This window comes from Triticum dicoccoides, chromosome 4B, assembly GCF_002162155.2.
Source record: "Triticum dicoccoides isolate Atlit2015 ecotype Zavitan chromosome 4B, WEW_v2.0, whole genome shotgun sequence".
In the NCBI taxonomy this organism is placed as follows: Eukaryota; Viridiplantae; Streptophyta; class Magnoliopsida; order Poales; family Poaceae; genus Triticum; species Triticum dicoccoides.
The window spans coordinates 170552848-170559454 of record NC_041387.1 but is presented as its reverse complement, the minus strand read 5'-3'; positions in this window follow the sequence as shown (position 1 = coordinate 170559454).

The window sequence follows — 6607 nt, the reverse complement described above, 5'->3', positions numbered from 1 at the left end:
TCTGTTTTCTGCTAAGTCCCCAGTTTCAGTAATTTTCATGCCATGTTTGACCTGTCGTATCTCTTCATCCGTAGCTGCATTTCGTGCATGTAATATGTCAAATTGTTCGCCTCGACGAGTACATCATTTCATTCCATTGCATCATATTCATTTGAGGTCATCTAGATGTCCGAATCATCGTCCCAAAAGTGCTTCATGATGTTTTCTGCTGTCTGTTATCAGAACAAGCTCTTTTGTCATTTTTGCCATGATTGATGTGTGCATCCTATGAGGTTGATGTCTTCATGTGTTTTGAACTATGCTATCTCTTCTTTACAGAGGTGCTTACCATGTATTTTTGTGATCAATGTGGTGACTAGCACAAGCATGCAAACTAGGCATCGTGATGTTGCTGTTTTAGTTCCTGCTCTGCTGTAATTTTGATGCCATGTAAACTTGATGCTACAGAGAGATCCATGCATATTTAGAGATACTTCAATAAGGGTGTTTTGAACATGTGGTTATTGTATATCCATTCATGGCCTTTGTTGCAATTATGGAGTAGTCTAAAATGTCATTTTCGTGCTCTACTTTTGCTTCAAAATGTTTCCTGGCAGATTGTTTACGTGTTATTTAATTTGGCCAAGCTTGATATAGTTGATCCGTGCATGCTATGGACTTGTTCTTGACTTGGTGTGTTTTAAAAACATGTCTTCTTGATGATGCTATGCTTATCTTGTCATGCAATGACTTGTGGTGAGTGTATCGAGCTTGTTAAGTAGTGTTCACGATGTTGCTGTTTTGCTAGGCTGAATCTGTTATTTCGTGATGCTATATAAACATGTTGCTACTAATCATTCTATGCATAATCTGGAGATGTTCTATAAACATCTTTTGATCTACATGTCATCCTCTAACCATCCATGCCCCTGGTAGCATTTATAGGTTTGTTGTCAGCCTGTTTACATTAAGTTCACTTGTTCCCATGTGTTTTGCTAGTGATCCATGCACCATATGACCTTGATATTGCCATGCTTAGCTTCACAAATATGCCTTCTTACTGTTGGGTGCCTTGCCATGCCATGTAATGCTCTGTAGTGAGTTGCACAAGCTCATTTACATGCCTTCATAATTCTGTTTCTGCCATTTTTGAATCTGTATAAGAACTTGCTATGTTTACATGGGTGCCATCATATTTTCTGATCCTTTTTGGCTTATGGTCACTAAGGGACTTTTGATCTATGCTTTGAGTAGATTCATGCCATGCCTTTGTTTTCCATTATAAGTTCCTGTAACATGTTGTTTGATAGCTCTAAACATTGCATCGTGATATTATTTTCTGCAAAGTCTGAAATTGTTATAACTCGCAATCTTACCATGTGTGTTTGAGCATGTTCTAGTGATTTCTGGAGTTAGCTCAGTGTTCATGTTTTGTAATGCTTTACCTGTACATCATGCCCATGTATTTTGTTTTCATATTGTGGTGCTGTAGCATGTTGTTTTGATGCTTGCAATATGCCTAGTTGTTGTTTTGGACAGCTTGTCCTTTAGACTTGTATAGTGTGCATGTGTTGAACCGTTGCTCCGTTTTGAGTGTGCTCTATATGAAACTTGCTTGATTTTGCATGTAGCTTCATATTATCGTGTTGCATCCATGTTTTGGTGTGTTTTCTTGTTGTTTGGGTGCATTTTGCATCAATGCCATGTTTAACTTGTTTTGCTCATATCTTTTAGGCCGTAGCTCCGAATTAAATGAACTTTAGATGTAACTTGACTAGAATCTCATGTAGATCATCTTTGTGCATCTTAACTTTTTGTTTAACAACTTGAACATAAGGTTTATTCAGATCTGGACCAATTTCGAAATATGCATATGAGGACTTACCGGAATCGTTATATGTTGTTCCCGGCCTCATTTAAACTTGCCTTGATGTGTTGTTCTTGTTTGCATCATCTCTTGCCATGAGTAGCTTCATGTAGCTTTGTCATGCATCATGCTTGTTGTGCATCATGCCTTGTTCATGTGTGGTGTGTTTACTTTGTTGTGTGCTTCTTTTCGATAGTTCCTGTTTCGTTGCGATCGTGAGGATTCGTTCGTCTACGCTTGGTTCGGCTTCATCCGTTCGTCTACTTCATGGACTCGTTCTTCTTCCTTGCGGGATCTCAGGAAAGATGACCGCTACCCTGGATCTCACTACTATCATTGCCATGCTAGTTGCTTCGTTCTATCGCTATGCTGCGTTACCTATCACCTGTTTATCAAGCCATCCCAAATTGCCATGTCAGCCTCTAACCTTTGATACCTTTCCTATGCAAACCACTGTTTGGCTATGTTACCACTTTGCTCAGCCCCTCTTATAGCGTTGTTAGTTGCAGGTGAAGTTGAAGATTTCTCCATGGTGGACAGGATTTTGGTTGGGATACCACAATATCTCTTATATTATTAATGCATCTATATACTTGGTAAAGGGTGGAAGACTCGGTCTTTTGCCTAGTGTTTTGTTCCACTCTTGCCGCCCTAGTTTCCATCATACCAGTGTTATGTTCCCGGATTTTGCGTTCCTTACGCGGTCGGGTGATTTATGGGACCCCCGTGACAGTTCGCTTTGAATAAAACTCCTCCAGCAAGGCCCAACCTTGGTTTTACCATTTGCCTCGCCACCACCTACCCTTTCCCTTGGGTCGGCCAAACCGAGGGTCATCTTTATTTTAGCCCCCCCCCCCCGGGCCAGTGCTTGTCTAAGTGTTGGTCCGAACCGAGCAATGTCCGGCGCCCCCTAGGCAACCAGGGTCTATGCCAACCCGACGTCTTGATCATCCGGTGTGCCCTGAGAACGAGATATGTGCAGCTCCTATCGGGATTTGTCGGTGCATCGGGCGGCTTTGCTGGTCTTGTTTTACCATTGTCGAAATGTCTTGTAAACCGGGATTCCGAGTCTGATCGGGTCTTCCTGGGAGAAGGTATATTCCTTCGTTGATCGCGAGAGCTTGTCATGGGCTAAGTTGGGACACCCCTGCAGGGTATAATCTTTCGAAAGCCGTGCTTGCGGTTATTGGCAGATGGGAATTTGTTAATGTCCGGTTGTAGATAACTTGACACCAGATCCGAATTAAAATGCATCAACCGCGTGTGTAGCCGTGATGGTCTCTTTTCGGCGGAGTCCGGGAAGTGAACACGGTTTCTGGGTTATGTTTGACGTAAGTAGGAGTTCAGGATCACTTCTTGATCATTACTAGTTGACGACCATTCCGCTTGTTCTCTTCTCGCTCTTCTTTGCGTATGTTAGCCACCATATATGCTTAGTCGCTGCTGCAGCCTCACCACTTTACCCCTTCCTTTCCCTTTAAGCTTTGCTAGTCTTGATACCCATGGTAATGGGATTGCTGAGTCCTCGTGGCTCACAGATTACTACAACAACAGTTGCAGGTACAGGTTTTGCGATGATCATGACGCGAGAGCGATGTTTACTTGTTTTGGAGTTCTTCTTCTGCTTCTTCTTCGATCAGGGGATAGGTTCCAGGTCAGCAGTCTGGGCTAGCAGGGTAGATGTCGTTTGAGTTTCTGTTTGTGTTTCATCCGTAGTCGGATGATGCTCTGATGTATTGTGATGTTGTATTCGTGTGGCATTGTATGCCTTTTGTATGTATCCCCATCTATTATGTAATGTTGATGTAATGATATCCACCTTGCAAAAGCGTTTCAATATGCGGGTCTATCCTTGGTAGGACCTTCAAGTTCCTTTTGGATAGGGTCGCATATTGGGCGTGGCAAGTTGGTATCAGAGCCTCGACCGACCCTAGGAGCCCCCTTGATTGATCGTGTAGTTTGGCCGTTGTTGAGTCTAGAAAGAAAACTGTTTTCGGAGTCTAGTTATATCGGAGAGTAGGAATTCTTTTTACTCCTCAGTCCCCTTCGTCGCTCTGGTAAGGAATCTTGATGTAGGTGTTTTGAATTACTCCTCTTCCCCTTCAAATTTTTCTTTAGGATCACGCAGTTGGTTTTCCGGTAGTTGTTCCTCAGCTCTTTTTATCCGGTGCATTTCTTGTCAAGTCAACTCGAGCCTCTTCATCTTTGAGTTCAATCCTCAGTTGTTTTCTTTCCCACCCACCCACCCCTTCTTCATCTCGGAACTGGAGTCCGTAATCGAGTATCCATCCTACTCGTGCGTAGTTTTTGTGCTCTCTCCTCAATGATTTCAGCCGGTGTTTTTTCTTCAAGATATTCGTCGATTTCCCCTTCCAAGTGCCTTTGTTTTCCCGCCCTCCCACCCTTTTCTGCCCGGAGTCTGACTCTCTCTCGACCATCTATTTCATTCATGTGGAGCCTCTTTAGTATTTCGTCAATTATTCCAACCGGTGAATTCTCGTCTCGGTGGACATTCTTCATCTTTTTTTTTCTTCTCCGGTGGATTCAATTCAAGTTTTTTTTGGGTTGATCATATTCTTTCCCTCGGCTCAAGTGTTCTCCTTGCTCGTTCGTCTCTCGCCAGTTTATCCTTCCGGAGTGCTCAAGACTTATCAGGAGATTCGTCTGTGTCTGAATTAATTCGAGGTTGTCACCTCATTCAAATATTTCAATTGTTCCGGTGCTTCATCTATCTGTTCATCAATCCTTTTCAACGGTGTTTTTCTCTTCAGTGGGCCTTAACCCACAGGTCTTTTTCCAGGATCTTACCTGACTCTTCTAATTCCCCCGGAGTTATTCTCAATTCTTTTCAAGTGTGACGTATGAATGGATTTCATCAGTCACATGCCTTTCCAAGATCGCGTTCAAATTCTTTTCATTGTTGGCTCAACCTTTTCGGTTTTCATTCTCCCGGAGTATCTCAGTAATTTCATTGGTGTTTCTCGTCGTCTTTTGAAGACCGAAGAAGAGTTTTCCTTTAAATCTTGCCCGTTCTCTCGAAGATTCGTGGTTCTAGTTTCATGTTATCATCTCGAATTATTCCATTTGTCAGTTATTTTTTTTTCTTATCCATCCGGAGTATGTCAGAAGTTGTTTTTCCGTTTCTTTCACCGGAGGCCATCATTCCGGTGATCGTTCTCTATTTATCCCGGTGCTTCGTTCAAGTGTTCTTCTATCAGCTCGTAATCTCTTCGTTCTTGTGCATCTAAATCCCCTCAAGCATATTTGTTCTTCTAAGTCTTCCCGGTGATTCATTCTCTTTCGTCAGTCATTTTGATTTCTTATGGTGTTTTCTTCAGATTCTTTTTCCTTGATTATCATTGTAATTCATTCGATCCTTTCAATCCTACCGGTGGTTCATGAAGACCTTCTCAAGTCTGTGATATGTCACTTCTCAATCCTTTTCAAGAAGAATAAGTAGTATGCAAAAAGCCATTGCTTGTCATCAATTTAATTTGATGAAGGATAAGCATACAATAAATCTTATTCTTATTTCATCCAAGTGATTAATCCATTCCTTCAGAGTTTGTTCTTGGTGAATAAATTCTAGTTCCAAGTGTTTCCATCTTTTCTTTTCCGGAGTTCAGTTTCCTCTGCCATTTCGTCGGAACCTCCATCTAAATCATCGCAAGGCTCATCTTGTTCTTTCATCCTTCATTTTATCTCGTCATCCTTTTGTTACCGGAGTTCTTCATGGTGGCTCTTCATGATTTAGTTCATTCCTCAAGTGTTCTTCAAGATTCTTGTGGTTGGAGTTCAAGTATCTTTCCATCCTCTCTAGTTCGTGTTCTATTCTTTCCTTGTTTCAGCCGGAGTGCTGCCTAAATCATTTCTGTTTTATTCGTTTCTTATCTCGTTTTAACCGGAGTGGTTTCATAGTCTATCTGATTCCGTGAGCTTTCGATTCTCGTCATTCTCGTCGTTCCTCTCTTCTTCTTGAGTGCTCTCGATTCTTTGCTTCTTCTCTTGAGTTCTTGTTTCACCTCATCCATTTTCCCTTCCGTCTCGGTCCTAAGATCTCGGGACGAGATCTCTTGTTAGTGGAGGAGTGTTGTAACGCCCCGGATCCGATGCGCCAGGTGTCTGTCAGTTATTCGCCATCGTTGCCATGTCATTTGCTTGTGTGTTGCATTTTATCATGTCATCATGTGCATTGCATTGCATACGTGTTCGTCTCATGCATCCGAGCATTTTCCCCGTTGTCCATTTTGCAATCCGGCGCTCCTATGCCCTCCGGCGCTCCCCTTTCGTTTCTCGTTGTGTGCGGGTGTTAAACGTTTTCGGAATGGCCCGAGTCTTGCCAAGCGGCCTTGGTATAACACCAGTAGACCGCCTGTCAAGTTTCGTGCCATTTGGAGGTCGTTTGGTACTCCAACGGTTAACCAGGTAACCGTAAAGCCCCCTTCTCTTTGCAGCCCAACACCCCTTCCAAAGTGGCCCAAAACCCATCTAACTCCCCTCCATGCTCTCAGTCGTTCGATCACGATCGCGTGGCCGAAAACCGCTCCTCATTTGGACTCTCCTAGCTCCTTCTACCTATAAATATGCCCTCTCCCCCGAAATCCCGGGTCCAAACCCTAGCCCCGCTCCTCTCCGCCGCTGGACACGTCTGGATCGGGCCGAACATGTCCGCCCCGTCCGCGCCGCCGCCCTCAGCGAACCGGAGGCTGCCACGTGGCACCCGCCGGCCGCGCCGCCGTCCAGCCCGCGGGACCCAGGGCA